This window comes from Thalassophryne amazonica, chromosome 9 (genome assembly GCF_902500255.1).
Source record: "Thalassophryne amazonica chromosome 9, fThaAma1.1, whole genome shotgun sequence".
Taxonomy (NCBI): domain Eukaryota; kingdom Metazoa; phylum Chordata; class Actinopteri; order Batrachoidiformes; family Batrachoididae; genus Thalassophryne; species Thalassophryne amazonica.
In genome coordinates this window covers 8,008,856-8,026,369 of record NC_047111.1, presented here as the reverse complement: position 1 = coordinate 8,026,369, position 17,514 = coordinate 8,008,856, and the positions used below count along the sequence as shown (strand labels likewise).

Sequence of the window (17,514 nt, the reverse complement as noted above, 5' to 3'; positions counted from 1 at the left end):
CAAGAGTCATCAGTAATGTAACAAAAATCCAAAGTGACAGCTAAAACAATGACTGCAGTAAGAGTCTTTAGTTGAGAATCAAAAATCTACAGTGACCAAAATTCAAAAACAAAGACTGTCAAGGAGGAACAAACACTCAAAGTGAAAAAAAAAAAACAACCAACCATCTAAACCAAGAGAGAGACCGTAACTTACAACTGTAAGAGAGCGTGATTCCAAACTGACAAAACTGACCAGCAAACAAGAACTGAACTTGTGAGACTGATAATACCAAACAAATTACAAAGCAGCAGGTGACACACATCAAGACCGGAACACACGTGAATATTAACCACTGTGAAGAACCAAAAATAACCACAAGAGGGCAGTAACACCTAAAGAAAAACAACATGCAGCTGCAGGGAGAGCGTAAATCATGACCAATGGTATGAACAATTCCAGAGATTGACGACAACTCCAGGTGTGTCATGTTGATTGATGAACTGATCAATTGATGACTCAGGCTGTGTGGTGTTGATCAGTGAACTGATTGATTGATAACTGTGTTGTGTTTTGTTCCATCAGATTTCTGTGAACTCTCTCTGGATCTAAACTCAGCGAACAGAAAACTCAAAACTGTCCAAAAACAACACAAAGGTGGAACATGTGATCGAGGATCAATCATATCCTGATCATCCAGACAGATTTGACCTTTGGCCTCAGGTCCTGTCTTCAACTGGTCTGACTGGTCGCTGTTACTGGGAGGTTGAGTGGAGAGGACACGTTCGTATTGACTTACAGAAGAATCAGAAGGAAAGGAGACAGTGATGACTGTGTGTTTGGACTTAATGATCAGTCCTGGACTTTGGACTGCTCTAATCATTGTTACTTTGTCTGTCACAATAACCAACCAACAGTCCTTCGCTCCTCTTCATCCTCTCACAGTGTCTCAGTGTTTGTGGACTGTCCTGCTGGCACTCTGTCCTTCTATGAAGTCTCCTCTGACTCTCTGATTTACATCCACCTTCTGCTGCACGTTCACTGAACCTGTGTGTGCTGGGTTCAGGTTCAGGTTGTTGTCTGGTTCTGGTTCCTCAGTGTCTCTGTGTGGACTGTAGGACAGAGAGTCTCCTCCTGTGGACACAAACACTTGATCACACAGATGAATGTTTTGACAGTAAATGTCCAGCTGGTTTGATTTTGAAGTCTCAGTGGTTGTAAATTCAGTGTGTAAACTAATAACATGATTTTCGCAGCAGGGGGTGGTGGCCAAGTGGTTAATGTGCTTGGTTTCAGTGCAGAAGGTTCTGGGTTCAAATCCCACCCCTGCCACATTTCTCCATGTAATGTGGAGTTGCGTCATGAAGGGCATCCGGTGTAAAAAACCTGTGCCAATTCAACATGGAGATCCACCTTGGATTTGCTGTGGCGACCCCGAGTGCAAACGAGGGAGCAGCCGAAGGGACTTACTTACTAAACTAACATGATTTTCACATGATTGACTGTTTGTTTGCTCAAAGAAACAAACAACAGTCCACTTATTGTTGTCTCTGGGACAGTCTGTTAATGATTGACAGCTTGAAATCTGTCTCTCCTGATCATCTTTTTTCTGATCAAAGCAGTTTGATGTGTTGATTGTGTCCCTGTCTGTCTGCTCTCAAATCATTTGCACGTCTTCTTCGTGGCTCCGTCCACCTGCACCCATCATACATGTGGAGCCTATGTCTGAGTAAAATAGCTTCTTCTTGTTGTTTTGTTGTTCTTTTTTAAATTTTCCTCCTGCACTGTCATACTGATGTTCTGTTTGTGTCATTATCACACAGTAATTACTGTCATCCATCCATTTTCTAAATCTGCTACTCCATTTAAGGATCACGGGGGCAGAGTCTATCCCAGCAGTCACTGGGTGTGAGGCGAGGTCCACCCTGGACAGGACACCAGTCTGTCACAGTCAATTATTGTCTCATTTTCTTTATTTCAACAATAAAACAAGTGTTTGAATATTTTCCGCTCAGTGGAAATTGGTGCAAAAACCTGAGTTATTTGTGGCTCTGTGGCGCCACCTAGAGGACTATTCAATGTGATTGTGTGTAACAGCTGCTGTGCTCCAGGTGCTGGTGTGTCAGGGTAAAAATGAGAAAAGAAACAAAGCAAACATCTCACTACACATCTCACAACTTTCTTACAGCAAGACCTGAGACCTCAGTCAGGGTCAAAGGTTAAATTTCAGAAAATCACCTAAAACCTTTTTTTTTTTTTTTTTTTTTGAACTGAGCTTCAGCATTGATATAAATTTCACAGAGACATAGATAAAGAGTGCGTCCCCTTTTTGGGGGTGAAACCAAAGTCTAGCTGACAGGCCTGAGGTCAAAGGTCAGAGGGAAGTGGTGGTGCAACTGTCTGTGTTACAGCTTTGCCCAGACAGAATTGGACCCAAAATGCAGGAAACAGAGAGAATGGATGAGTGAAGGATTTATTACAAAAAATATACAATAGAATTTGGAAGAATGCAAGGAGGCCTGAGGCATGGAGACACAACCTGCACAGCGGTGGAAGTTGGAAGCTGCAATCTACCAGAACCAGAGCCCAGGGTGGATAGTGAGCTGACTGTAGCGAGGTGATAGTGAGAGGTACCGGTGCACCCCCCCCCCAACCCTACCCCAAAACTCAGTCCACCCTGCCTTCACAGCGCATGCACCATTTCGGACCACAGCAGCTTCATTTCTGTGTCAGCCGCGGTGCACCAATTATCACCTCGTTTCTGCTTCAAACTGCACTCCAGTCATCATCTATCTCAGTGACAGATATCTGAAGCTTTTGTACAACAATCATTTCCACATAAATTCAGTATTATTTCATAATAAAAGGCGGGGGAGCGATCACAGCGTCATTTTGGAGCATCAGTAGCACTCACCAATTATCGCCTCATTTCTGCTTAAAACGGCCTCATTTCTGCTTAAAACTGATTTGCACAGTGAAGGCAGGGCGGACCAATTTTTAGGGGACTGTTCAGTCTGCAACACCAGATAGTGAGAGACAGGCCAAGATGAGAATGGCCTGGAGCCAATGACAAATAGAATCATTGAGGATGAAGATAAACAGCTAAGTGGGCATGCAGGTGCAGGCAAGCACAAAAGGAGTGGCGAGGTGCTCACAGTCAAAAAGTCAATCAATCAATCAATTTTTTTATATAGCGCCAAATCACAACAAACAGTTGCCCCAAGGCGCTTTATATTGTAAGGCAAGGCCATACAATAATTACAGAAAAACCCCAACGGTCAAAACGACCCCCTGTGAGCAAGCACTTGGCTACAGTGGGAAGGAAAAACTCCCTTTTAACAGGAAGAAACCTCCAGCAGAACCAGGCTCAGGGAGGGGCAGTCTTCAGCTGGGACTGGTTGGGGCTGAGGGAGAGAACCAGGAAAAAGACATGCTGTGGAGGGGAGCAGAGATCGATCACTAATGATTAAATGCAGAGTGGTGCATACAGAGCAAAAAGAGAAAGAAACAGTGCATCGTGGGAACCCCCCAGCAGTCTACGTCTATAGCAGCATAACTAAGGGATGGTTCAGGGTCACCTGATCCAGCCCTAACTATAAGCTTTAGCAAAAAGGAAAGTTTTAAGCCTAATCTTAAAAGTAGAGAGGGTGTCTGTCTCCCTGATCTGAATTGGGAGCTGGTTCCACAGGAGACGAGCCTGAAAGCTGAAGGCTCTGCCTCCCATTCCACTCTTACAAACCCTAGGAACTACACGTAAGCCTGCAGTCTGAGAGCGAAGCGCTCTATTGGGGTGATATGGTACTACGAGGTCCCTAAGATAAGATGGGACCTGATTATTCAAAACCTTATAAGTAAGAAGAAGAATTTTAAATTCTATTCTAGAATTAACAGGAAGCCAATGAAGAGAGGCCAATATGGGTGAGATATGCTCTCTCCTTCTAGTCCCCGTCAGTACTCTAGCTGCAGCATTTTGAATTAACTGAAGGCTTTTTAGGGAACTTTTAGGACAACCTGATAATAATGAATTACAATAGTCCAGCCTAGAGGAAATAAATGCATGAATTAGTTTTTCAGCATCACTCTGAGACAAGACCTTTCTGATTTTAGAGATATTGCGTAAATGCAAAAAAGCAGTCCTACATATTTGTTTAATATGCGCTTTGAATGACATATCCTGATCAAAAATGACTCCAAGATTTCTCACAGTATTACTAGAGGTCATACAGTATATATGACAGTATAAACACTTAAATGGAGGCGTAGGAATGCCAAAACCCAAAGGCTGAAAAAACTGCATTGGATCACACAAAACAACTCTATACAGGAAGGATAGAAACACCAGGTTACCAGGTAGTGGGAACTGAGTTTCTGGCACAGATGGATGAATTGAAACGGGTTATATACTCCAGAGTAAATGAACGGCAGGTGTCACAATCACGACAAGAAGGAAGAGTAAATATTATATATATATATATATATATATATATATATATATATATATATACACACACACACACACACACACACACCCTTGTTGCATGAGCGCTGCTCTGGATTAACCCTCTGGAGTCAAATGACCTAATTAAGTGGATGCAGCACAAAATCTGCTCCACTCTGAGGGTCTGTTTGAATGTGTGTTGAAAGTGGAGACTTCAACCTCCACACCACTTTTAATATTTTGTTAATACGCCAAGTATAACTTGAATTATGATTAATAATTTACACGTTTTTGGGGGGATGATATTCACTGCACATTTTGCAGACAGAGGCAGCAAAACAACTCATTTCCTCCTTTCAGCTGGAGGAGCGAGAGCGTTGGGAAGAAATACCCCTCCGTCGACTGCAGCAGGAGGGAGGGGTATTACCATTGGTGGAAAAAAAAAAAATCAGCAACTAACTGATCACATTCACCAACTCCACGTGGGTTTGATGACATTGCACAGACCCCACGTGTGTGTTTGTGTGTGTGTGCGCATTTTGCAAACTGGACTTTTCTTCCATGCTTCTCTCAGCAACAGCAAACAGGTTAAAAAAAAACAAAAACAAAAAAAATTTTCTTTATCACTGGTGTAAAATATATTACAGGGCTGTGAAAACTCTGCGGATCCGCGGGATTCCACGGATTTCATCATGGGGGTGGGGGTGTTAGTGATGTATTCTTTAATCGTGAACATCACTGAGTTTTTAAAATGCTTATCGCCAAGTGTTCTCTTTTTTTACAACATCGTGTAAGTTTTATAAGTCCGCGGACACTGATCTGTCTGTTACAGATACAGATCAGTTTCCTCGGATCCGCAGAGTTTTGTGAAGGAAAAATGCCACTCAAAGTGTAGCTGTTACAACAGTTGTTGTAAAGCAGGACTGGTTGGTTGCTGCGGTGACGCTGTGTGGCTCCTGTGTGACGCTTAAGCTAAACTTAACATGTGGACATCCCAAACTTGTAGAGCTTTCAAGTTTTTAAAAGAAAATTTGTGCAGCATGTCTGTGTCACGGACCAACGTCGCACAGAGAGAAGATGGTGAGAAAGACGGTTTGAAAAAGTCTGATAAGGACAAGAATCCGTGGAATCGTCGTCACTGGCTTCATCAACACACCTGAAAGATAAAAGAAATGGGAAAAGTGAACTGTGCTCTCTCAGGAAAACACAGTAAGAATTTTTCTCTCCCTGGAAAATAAACATTCTGCTGTTCAAACAGGATTTTAGACAAGATTATGTGACTTTTTTCACTAATCTAGACTTTCTTTCATTGTAAAAAAGACACTGTGGCTTTGAATGGATTTAGGCTGCATGAATTTACATGAGAATATACACTCAACAAAAATATAAACGCAACACTTTTGGTTTTGCTCCCATTTTGTATGAGATGAACTCAAAGATCTAAAACTTTTTCCACATACACAATATCACCATTTCCCTCAAATATTGTTCACAAACCAGTCTAAATCTGTGATAGTGAGCACTTCTCCTTTGCTGAGATAATCCATCCCACCTCACAGGTGTGCCATATCAAGATGCTGATTAGACACCATGATTAGTGCACAGGTGTGCCTTAGACTGCCCACAATAAAAGGCCACTCTGAAAGGTGCAGTTTTGTTTTACTGGGGGGGGGGGGGGGGGGATACCAGCAGGGTTTGCCTTTTAGAATAAATAGTTGTGTGCCTTAAGGCAGTGATTCTCAACCGGGATCGTCAGGGGTGCCGTGAGTATTTTTCATATTCGCGATTATTTTTTATATTCACTATTACCGTGCATTATTTATTTTATCCACAAAGCATAAAACGACTCAGAATCTGATGTCAAACGTGCTGCAGCCTCGCTCTCGTCTTAAGGCGGGACAATAACAAGGAGGCTGACGGCCGATTAAAACAGTGTCGTCTCCTTCAAAAGCCGTCTAAAATGCGGAGCTGTCGGTGTGGGTGTGTGTGCGCACGCGCGCGGAGTTAACAGGCTGCAAACTGTGAGGGAGGGGAGGGGGTGGGTGAGGGAGATTCCTGAATGCTGGCGCGACACGTTCAGTGCGCAGCGAGCAGAGAGGGGATTTTAACCTTCAGTGAATGTTAACAAAACGGAAACGTGAAGCTGCCTCTGAACTTTCTCTAAAGGTGTGATTCTGCCGTTACCGTCCTGTTCACACCATGTGCGCGTCGTATGCTGAATTTATGAGATCATGAGATGAAATAAACGGTCAAATATCTTTAAAAACATATTTAAAAAATGAGAATATATGAACTGAGCCACAAAAAAAAAAACAATGTTCAGATGCACAGATCACAAAAAACAGGTGAGAACTCTGAACTTTAACAGCTGTTATTTTCCAAAGGTATTTATTTGTTCAGTCTTGAGCTTAATGTAGTGTTTAAGCACAAAACGTGACTGATGAGGAGAAACAATTTCAGAAATGTAACAGAAACAACCACAAATCAGAAAAAGTTGGGACTGTATGTAAAATGAAGATAAAAATAAAAATGTTGCACCATTCCCAGTTTCACAGAAGCCAAACGTTCTTCCAGAGTTGTGTAATTATACTACAATAGTAGAATATAAAGAAGGGAAAAAAGAAAAAAAATAGACAATATATTCGTCAATCGCAATTATTTGTCTGACAATTAATCGTCTCAAGAAATGTCTAATCGTGACAGCCCTACTTGAGATCAGAGCGCAAAATTTTGGCTCTCTGTTGGGACTGTTTACACAGAGACTGCTACCTGCTGCTTTGGACTTGAACTAACAGTCTTTTTCAAGACTTTTTTACCTTTTTACTTTTTTTAACTTTTTTACTGTGCTCCAACGCCTAAGGAAGACCTCTAACGGTCGAAACATCGCGACGGAGCACTTTTATCAGCTAACTTTCATTAGCGTTGGCAAGCTAACTAGCTTGCTAACGCTTTCGTTTTTATTTTTATTTTTTTTATTTTATTTTAGCACCGTTGTCGTGCGTTCGCTGTTGTCGTGAGTTGCCTGTGCTGCTTCATAGCCTGTTTGGTGCCTTGATTGGGGCACACCTTCTGCTGAATCACCTCTGGATTATTTGCACATTATTCACTTTGTGCGTTTTTGGGAATCCGCTAGCTTAGTGCAGCTACTAGCTCTTAGCCGATTTAGCATGGCGGCTTCTCCTGTCTCTCCCGCACTTTTCTGCTCTGGGTGTGAAATGTTTAGTTATTCCTCGGCCTCCTTTAGCAGTAACGGTACTTGTAATAAGTGCAGCTTATTCGTAGCTTTGGAGGCCAGGCTGGGCGAATTGGAGGCTCGGCTCCGCACCGTGGAAAATTCTACAGCTAGCCAGGCCCCTGTAGTCGGTGCGAACCAAGGTAGCTTAGCCGCCGTTAGTTCCCCCCTGGCAGATCCCGGGCAGTCGGGAAAGCAGGCTGACTGGGTGACTGTGAGGAGGAAGCGTAGCCCTAAACAGAAGCCCCGTGTATACCATCAACCCGTTCACATCTCTAACCGTTTTTCCCCACTCGACGATACACTCGCCGAGGATCAAACTCTGGTTATTGGCGACTCTGTTTTGAGAAATGTGAAGTTAGCGACACCAGCAACCATTGTCAATTGTCTTCCGGGGGCCAGAGCAGGCGACATCAAAGGACATTTGAAATTGCTGGCTAAGGCTAAGCGTAAATTTGGTAAGATTGTAATTCACGTCGGCAGTAATGACACTCGGTTACGCCAATCGGAGGTCACTAAAATTAACATTAAATCGGTGTGTAACTTTGCAAAAACAATGTCGGACTCTGTTGTTTTCTCTGGGCCCCTCCCCAATCAGACCGGGAGTGACATGTTTAGCCGCATGTTCTCCTTGAATTGCTGGCTGTCTGAGTGGTGTCCAAAAAATGAGGTGGGCTTCATTGATAATTGGCAAAGCTTCTGGGGAAAACCTGGTCTTGTTAGGAGAGACGGCATCCATCCCACTTTAGAGGGAGCAGCTCTCATTTCTAGAAATCTGGCCAATTTTTTTGGATCCTCCAAACTGTGACTGTCTAGCGTTGGGACCAGGAGGCAGAGCTGTGGTCTTATACACCTCTCTGCAGCTTCTCTCCCCCTGCCATCCCCTCATTACCCCATCCCCGTAGAGACGGTGCCTGCTCCCAGACCACCAATAACCAGCAAAAATCTATTTAAGCATAAAAATTCAAAAAGAAAAAATAATATAGCACCTTCAATTGCACCACAGACTAAAACAGTTAAATGTGGTCTATTAAACATTAGGTCTCTCTCTTCTAAGTCCCTGTTGGTAAATGATATAATAATTGATCAACGTATTGATTTATTCTGCCTAACAGAAACCTGGTTACAGCAGGATGAATATGTTAGTTTAAATGAGTCAACACCCCCGAGTCACACTAACTGTCAGAATGCTCGTAGCACGGGCCGGGGTGGAGGATTAGCAGCAATCTTCCATTCCAGCCTATTAATTAATCAAAAACCCAGACAGAGCTTTAATTCATTTGAAAGCTTGTCTCTTAGTCTTGTCCATCCAAATTGGAAGTCCCAAAAACCAGTTTTATTTGTTATTATCTATCGTCCACCTGGTCGTTACTGTGAGTTTCTCTGTGAATTTTCAGACCTTTTGTCTGACTTAGTGCTTAGCTCAGATAAGATAATTATAGTGGGCGATTTTAACATCCACACAGATGCTGAGAATGACAGCCTCAACACTGCATTTAATCTATTATTAGACTCTATCAGCTTTGCTCAAAAAGTAAATGAGTCCACCCACCACTTTAATCATATTTTAGATCTTGTTCTGACTTATGGTATGGAAATAGAAGACTTAACAGTATTCCCTGAAAACTCCCTTCTGTCTGATCATTTTTTAATAACATTTACATTTACCCTGTTGGACTACCCTGCAGTGGGGAATAAGTTTCATTACACTAGAAGTCTTTCAGAAAGCGCTGTAACTAGGTTTAAGGATATGATTCCTTCTTTATGTTCTCTAATGTCATATACCAACACAGAGCAGAGTAGCTACCTAAACTCTGTAAGGGAGTTAGAGTATCTCGTCAATAGTTTTACATCCTCATTGAAGACAACTTTGGATGCTGTAGCTCCTCTGAAAAAGAGAGCTTTAAATCAGAAGTGTCTGACTCCGTGGTATAACTCACAAACTCGTAGCTTAAAGCAGATAACCCGTAAGTTGGAGAGGAAATGGCGTCTCACTAATTTAGAAGATCTTCACTTAGCCTGGAAAAAGAGTTTGTTGCTCTATAAAAAAGCCCTCCGTAAAGCTAGGACATCTTTCTACTCATCACTAATTGAAGAAAATAAGAACAACCCCAGGTTTCTTTTCAGCACTGTAGCCAGGCTGACAAAGAGTCAGAGCTCTATTGAGCTGAGTATTCCATTAACTTTAACTAGTAATGACTTCATGACTTTCTTTGCTAACAAAATTTTGACTATTAGAGAAAAAATTACTCATAACCATCCCAAAGATGTATCGTTATCTTTGGCTGCTTTCAGTGATGCCGGTATTTGGTTAGACTCTTTCTCTCCGATTGTTCTGTCTGAGTTATTTTCATTAGTTACTTCATCCAAACCATCAACATGTTTATTAGACCCCATTCCTGCCAGGCTGCTCAAGGAAGTCCTACCATTATTTAATGCTTCAATCTTAAATATGATCAATCTATCTTTGTTAGTTGGTTATGTACCACAGGCCTTTAAGGTGGCAGTAATTAAACCATTACTTAAAAAGCCATCACTTGACCCAGCTATCTTAGCTAATTATAGGCCAATCTCCAACCTTCCTTTTCTCTCAAAGATTCTTGAGAGGGTAGTTGTAAAACAGCTAACTGATCACCTGCAGAGGAATGGTCTATTTGAAGAGTTTCAGTCAGGTTTTAGAATTCATCATAGTACAGAAACAGCATTAGTGAAGGTTACAAATTATCTTCTTATGGCTTCGGACAGTGGACTTATCTCTGTGCTTGTTCTGTTGGACCTCAATGCTGCTTTTGATACTGTTGACCATAAAATTTTATTACAGAGATTAGAGCATGTCATAGGTATTAAGGGCACTGCGCTGCGGTGGTTTGAATCATATTTGTCTAATAGATTACAGTTTGTTCATGTAAATGGGGAATCTTCTTCACAGACTAAAGTTAATTATGGAGTTCCACAAGGGTCTGTGCTAGGACCAATTTTATTCACTTTATACATGCTTCCCTTAGGCAGTATTATTAGACGGTATTGCTTAAATTTTCATTGTTACGCAGATGATACCCAGCTTTATCTATCCATGAAGCCAGAGGATACACACCAATTAGCTAAACTGCAGGATTGTCTTACAGACATAAAGACATGGATGACCTCTAATTTCCTGCTTTTAAACTCAGATAAAACTGAAGTTATTGTACTTGGCCCCACAAATCTTAGAAGCATGGTGTCTAACCAGATCGTTACTCTGGATGGCATTTCCCTGATCTCTAGTAATACTGTGAGAAATCTTGGAGTCATTTTTGATCAGGATATGTCATTCAAAGCGCATATTAAACAAATATGTAGGACTGCCTTTTTGCATTTACGCAATATCTCTAAAATCAGAAAGGTCTTGTCTCAGAGTGATGCTGAAAAACTAATTCATGCATTTATTTCCTCTAGGCTGGACTATTGTAATTCATTATTATCAGGTTGTCCTAAAAGTTCCCTAAAAAGCCTTCAGTTGGTTCAGAATGCTGCAGCTAGAGTACTGACGGGGACTAGCAGGAGAGAGCATATCTCACCCGTGTTGGCCTCTCTTCATTGGCTTCCTGTTAATTCTAGAATAGAATTTAAAATTCTTCTTCTTACTTATAAGGTTTTGAATAATCAGGTCCCATCTTATCTTAGGGACCTCGTAGTACCATATTACCCCATTAGAGCGCTTCGCTCTCAGACTGCGGGCTTACTTGTGGTTCCTAGGGTTTGTAAGAGTAGAATGGGAGGCAGAGCCTTCAGCTTTCAGGCTCCTCTCCTGTGGAACCAGCTCCCAATTCAGATCAGGGAGACAGATACCCTCTCTACTTTTAAGATTAGGCTTAAAACTTTCCTTTTCGCTAAGGCTTATAGTTAGGGCTGGATCGGGTGACCCTGGACCATCCCTTGGTTATGTTGCTTTAGACGTAGACTGTGTTTCATAATTATTGTATGGCCTTGCCTTGCAATGTGGAGCGCCTTGGGGCAACTGTTTGTTGTGATTTGGCGCTATACAAGAAAAAAGTTGATTGATTGACTTCAAGGTGTTCTTCCTCAGAATCAGAATTAACCTCAGAATCTAAGGCAGCTCTTCCCTCAAAAACTCTGTCATAATTGTGTTTATAAACCAGACACCATTTGCTTGTATTATACATCTGTGTAGTTAATAAATAAAATAATCTTCATGGATGATTTGCTCGCGCGCGCACGTAGAGAAATATAAAAAACTCTCCGCTGGCTGCTGTTCGCTCTTCCATCAAAAACACTCCATTTGATCTGTATATAATAAAGCGCGGCATTACAAACAGAGGAGAAGAACATTTTTTGATGACGTTTTGTGTATGTGTCGGTCTCAGAAAGTCAAATTCTGCGCAAATTTTGTCCAAATTTCTGTACAGTTATGAAATAAAATAGGTGGATTCCAGTCGGGAATGCAAGTCTAAAGAGTTGTGTGCCCTGCCTCCAAAGTAGGGTGCCACGGGTTCCCGGGTAACCGCTAAAATCGAACCCTGGATACCAGTCAGTATCTGGTGTGACCACCATTTGCCTCATGCAGTGCAACACATCTCCTTCGCATAGAGTTGATCAGGTTGTCAATTGTGGCCTGTGGAATGTTGGTCCACTCCTCTTCAATGGCTGTGCGAAGTTGCTGGATATTGGCAGGAACTGGTACACGCTGTCGTATACGCTGGTCCAGAGGATCCCAAACATGCTCAATGGGTGACATGTCCGGTGAGTATGCCGGCCATGCAAGAACTGGGACATTTTCAGCTTCTAACAATTGTGTACAGATGGGGTAACATGGGGCCGTGCATTATCATGCTGCAACATGAGGTGATGTTCTTGGATGTATGGCACAACAATGGGCCTCAGGATCTCGTCACGGTATCTCTGTGCATTCAAAATGCCATCAATAAAATGCACCTGTGTTCTTCGTCCATAACAGACGCCTGCCCATACCATAACCCCACCGCCACCATGGGCCACTCGATGCGCAACATTGACATCAGAAAACCGCTCACCCACACGACGCCACACACGCTGTCTGCCATCTGCCCTGAACAGTGTGAACCGGGATTCATCCGTGAAGAGAACACCTCTCCAACGTGCCAAACACCAGCGAATGTGAGCATTTGCCCACTCAAGTCGGTTATGACGACAAACTGGAGTCAGGTCGAGACCCCGATGAGGACGACGAGCATGCAGATGAGCTTCCCTGAGACGGTTTCTGACAGTTTGTGCAGAAATTCTTTGGTTATGCAAAGCAATTGTTTCAGCAGCTGTCCGAGTGGCTGGTCTGAGACGATCTTGGAGGTGAACATGCTGGATGTGGAGGTCCTGGGCTGGTGTGGTTACATGTGGTCTGCGGTTGTGAGGCTGGTTGGATGTACTGCCAAATTCTCTGAAACGCCTTTGGAGACGGCTTATGGTAGAGAAATGAACATTCAATACACGAGCAACAGCTCTGGTTGACATTCCTGCTGTCAGCATGCCAATTGCACGCTCCCTCAAATCTTGCGACATCTGTGGCATTGTGCTGTGTGATAAAACTGCACCTTTCAGAGTGGCCTTTTATTGTGGGCAGTCTAAGGCACACCTATGCACTAATCATGGTGTCTAATCAGCATCTTGATATGGCACACCTGTGAGGTGGGATGGATTATCTCAGCAAAGGAGAAGTGCTCACTATCACAGATTTAGACTGGTTTGTGAACAATATTTGAGGGAAATGGTGATATTGTGTATGTGGAAAAAGTTTTAGATCTTTGAGTTCATCTCATACAAAATGGGAGCAAAACCAAAAGTGTTGCGTTTATATTTTTTGTTGAGTGTAAGTGACTTTTTACTATAAGGTATGTTATTGATATTTTACCCTGATTTTCCAAATATTCTCCGAGCTTTAGCTGTGGTTTTTGAAATGCTGTAACAGTCTTTTCAGTCTTCATAAATTTCATGTAGTTTAATTGTTCTGAGTTAATGCATAATTTGGTTTACGATTAAAAGGAAAATCATTCCAGGTCCTACTTCCACATCATATTCTGTTATTTCAACATCATCATTGACAGTTCAAATAAAAGGCTGAATATAGGATCATTTAAATATCCACTAATTTTGAGATTTGTTCTTCCAGGAGATGCTGTAAAAGTATCATTAGATAAAAATTTAATTCTGGGGCCCCACAGGGCCCTAGACCCCGGCTTCTGGGGAGCTGCGCCCCACCAGAGCCCCTGCAAATTCTCCTCAGATTTCACAATTTTCATTTCACAGCCCTGATATTATCAAATAAACAATGATCCCCAATCCATGTAATTTGGTCACAGAGAAGGGAAATTTTGGTTTTGTGGGAAGCGAAAAGCAGACGCAAACAGTTTTGAACACTGTGATATTTGCCATGCTTGGGGAGTGTTTTAGCATGTGTGGTTCATGTGTGGTGTAGTTTTTTATTTATTTTGTGTGTCAAAATACTTGTAATTATGTATGTCTTGTAACAGCACGTAAAGTCTCCTTTTTGGAACTGCATGAAGACGATCGAACCACGGAGCGCGTCATCAGAGTCTGAACCAAAGCATAATCAATCTTCTGATGAAGTGGACTTTATTGTTCTGGTCTGGTCGAATGAGAGCAGGTGGATTCACTGATCTGCACACAGCTCTCAGCTCTCCTTCCTTCTGCTCCAGCTCATACACACTGCCCCAGCACTAAGCAGGCTCCAGGGGCAGAGAACACAGGAGTTCAGATAGAGGACCCCCCCCAAACCAAGTCCAAAACACCTTTTTCTATTGTTTTTTTTTTTGTATGTTTTGTTTTGTTTTTTTGTTTTTTGGACACTAACACAGCCAGGGCAGTCTGTACCAATACCAATTAAAATGCTACAACAACAAGGAATTAGGGAAAAATACACATGGATACTGCAGGGACATAGGCATATTTGGGCCAGAGCGTCCTAGGCCCGCCCACTTTTTTGATTGGCCCGGGGCCTGGCCCGCCCTGAGAAAGCTTGCATGATTTTTCTCACTATTTTTTTTTATTATTGATATTTTTTTATTCACTCATTAAAAATCAAAGTTCTTTATTAATCGTCTCCTTTCGGAGAAATTTAGCTTGGTGCATGAGGGGGCTCAACTGCACAAACAATAAACAGTACCAACATTACAACAGTGATGCCCACAGAATAAATACAACCAACAATAAAATAGCATAAATAACCTTAAAACTGGTGAAAAGGCATAAAATCACTGTAATCAATCAATCAATCAATTTTTTTATAGACTACAACTCTGCTTCCTGGTCCCAACCCTGGATAGTCACAGTTTGGAAGATTTAAGAAAACTGGCCAGATTTCTAGAAATGAGAGCTGCTCCATCCAAAGTGGGATGGATGCCGTCTCTCCTAACAAGACCAGGTTTTCCCCAGAAGCTTTGCCAATTATCTATGTAGCCCACCTCATTTTTTGGACACCACTCAGACAGCCAGCAATTCAAGGAGAACATGCAGCTAAACATGTCACTCCCGGTCCGATTGGGGAGGGGCCCAGAGAAAACTACAGAGTCCGACATTGTTTTTGCAAAGTTACACACCGATTCAATGTTAATTTTAGTGACCTCCGATTGGCGTAACCGGGTGTCATTACTGCCGACATGAAGTACAATCTTACCAAATTTACGCTTAGCCTTAGCCAGCAGTTTCAAATTTCCTTCAATGTCGCCTGCTCTGGCCCCCGGAAGACAATTGACTATGGTTGCTGGTGTCGCTAACTTCACATTTCTCAAAACAGAGTCGCCAATAACCAGAGTTTGTTCCTCGGTGGGTGTGTCGCAGAGTGGGGAAAAACGGTTAGAGATGTGAACGGGTTGGCGGTGTACACGGGGCTTCTGTTTAGGACTACGCTTCCTCCTCACAGTCACCCAGTCGGACTGCTTTCCCGGCTGCTCGGGATCTGCCGGAGGAGAACTAATGGCGGCTAAGCTACCTTGGTCCACACCGACTACAGGGGCCTGGCTAGCTGTAGAATTTTCCACGGTGCGGAGCCGAGTCTCCAATTCGCCCAGCCTGGCCTCCAAAGCTACGAATAAGCTACACTTATTACAAGTACCATTACTGCTAAAGGAGGCCGAGGAACAACTAAACATTTCACACCCAGTGCGGGAGAGACAGGAGAAGCCGCCATGCTAAACCGGCTAAGAGCTAGTAGCTCTTAGCTCTTAACTCATCTCTGAGTCAGATGAGGGTCGTATCATCCGTGAACTTCAGGAGCTTCACAGTCTGGTGACTGGAGGTGCAGCTTTTGGTGTACAGGAAGAAGGGTAGAGGGGAAAGAATGCACCCATGGGGGGATCCGTGTTGTGGACTGGGATGTTTGGCTGGCTTGGTTTTTGTTTTTTTGTTTCTCCCACCAGGTGGTATGCATTCAGGACTGAGTGGCTGAGCATTAGGACCTCACCCTGAACACCTGAGGCTTGTTTTCACATGCAGGTCATCAGGACTCACAGCTGTGGTGTATTTTGTCTTAATCAGAGATTGCTGCATTTAAACCTTGAATGCACAGTGTGTGATTGCCAGAGACTCGACCTTGTGAGCAGACGTGTGAGATCGACGTCAGGAGAACAATCTCACCATCACGGACGCAGAGACCGCTCCAGGTTTGATGCCACAGTCTGTGAAGGAGGATTGGGTGAGGTCTCACGCTCTTCAGCACACTTCCTGAGGTAATTCGGTTTTTGGTGACTTTTATGAAGTAATGACAGTGGATTTGGTGTCCCTCACACCTTGTGTTAGTGAGCTGTCACGTTATGCTAATTGTCTAATCAGCTTCTGCTGCAGTGGAGATTTGAACTGAGTTGTTCCGTGCCTGCAGGGTGAGAAGCTGATGTATAGATTTAAGCCAGGAAGTGTTTGCTGATTGCGTGCACCTTTGAGTTGTGTCTCTCTGTGTGGAGTTGGACTCACCTCATGTTTTCTTTCTTCACAGACTTGGTTTGTCGCGGCCACCTGGGGGGTGTCGGCGGGGTCCCTGGGTCCGAACTGCTGTGGCTCCGGACCGTTTGCGCTGTTGAGAGCGCGCGGTGTTTCCACCTCACCAGACCGCGGACTTTTTAGTTGTTTAGCACTGCACACACTGTTTATTAAATTCTGTTATCTTTTGAACCGTGCTCTGCTTATTTTATGCTGGGTCCTTTCAAACGCTGGGTCGGTGCTCCGACCGCGTCCGAAACATAACAGTAGTCTCTGGCCATTTAACAATGGACCAGCAGAAGCAGAGACGGTATTTTTGCCGGGAAGGCTGCAGCAGATGTTGGAGTTGATCCGGGATCAGTTGCGGGTGCTCTCCGCCCGGGTTGTGCGCGTTGGTGCACGCATGGCGGAGTTTACAGCTTGGGTCGTGTCGCACCCCGTTGTTACAGCTGTAGCCCCGTCTCCTCCCGTGCAGCTGGCTCCGACGCCTGTTGTAGCAGCCCCGGTGGTATTTAGTTTGCACTTTAAGCTGTTTGTTATAACCTGCTGTTATTTACAGCAGTGTGAATGGGTTTTTACTCTGTTACCACGGGGATTTTCTTATTTGGCACTTTGGCTCCCTCTGTTCAATCAATCAATCAATTTTTTTTATATAGCGCCAAATCACAACAAACAGTTGCCCCAAGGCGCTTTATATTGTAAGGCAAGGCCATACAATAATTATGTAAAACCCCAACGGTCAAAACGACCCCCTGTGAGCAAGCACTTGGCTACAGTGGGAAGGAAAAACTCCCTTTTAACAGGAAGAAACCTCCAGCAGAACCAGGCTCAGGGAGGGGCAGTCTTCTGCTGGGACTGGTTGGGGCTGAGGGAGAGAACCAGGAAAAAGACATGCTGTGGAGGG

The 17,514-nt window shown here is 43.3% G+C and overlaps 2 long non-coding RNA genes across 4 annotated transcripts in view; one reads left to right on the top strand and one right to left on the bottom strand.

Annotated features, from left to right (window-relative positions):
- Positions 1–985: 985 nt before the first annotated feature.
- Positions 986–17,514, bottom strand: part of LOC117516708 — a 50,908-nt gene continuing 34,379 nt past the window's right edge. For all 3 annotated transcript variants that reach the window (XR_004562524.1, XR_004562525.1, XR_004562526.1), the window contains one exon: positions 986–1,113. This is a non-coding gene — a long non-coding RNA (uncharacterized LOC117516708). The remainder of the gene's footprint in view (positions 1,114–17,514) is intronic.
- Positions 1,460–15,886, top strand: LOC117516709. The gene is made up of 3 exons (XR_004562527.1): positions 1,460–1,668; positions 7,768–7,773; positions 15,876–15,886. It is a non-coding gene; the product is annotated as an uncharacterized LOC117516709 (long non-coding RNA).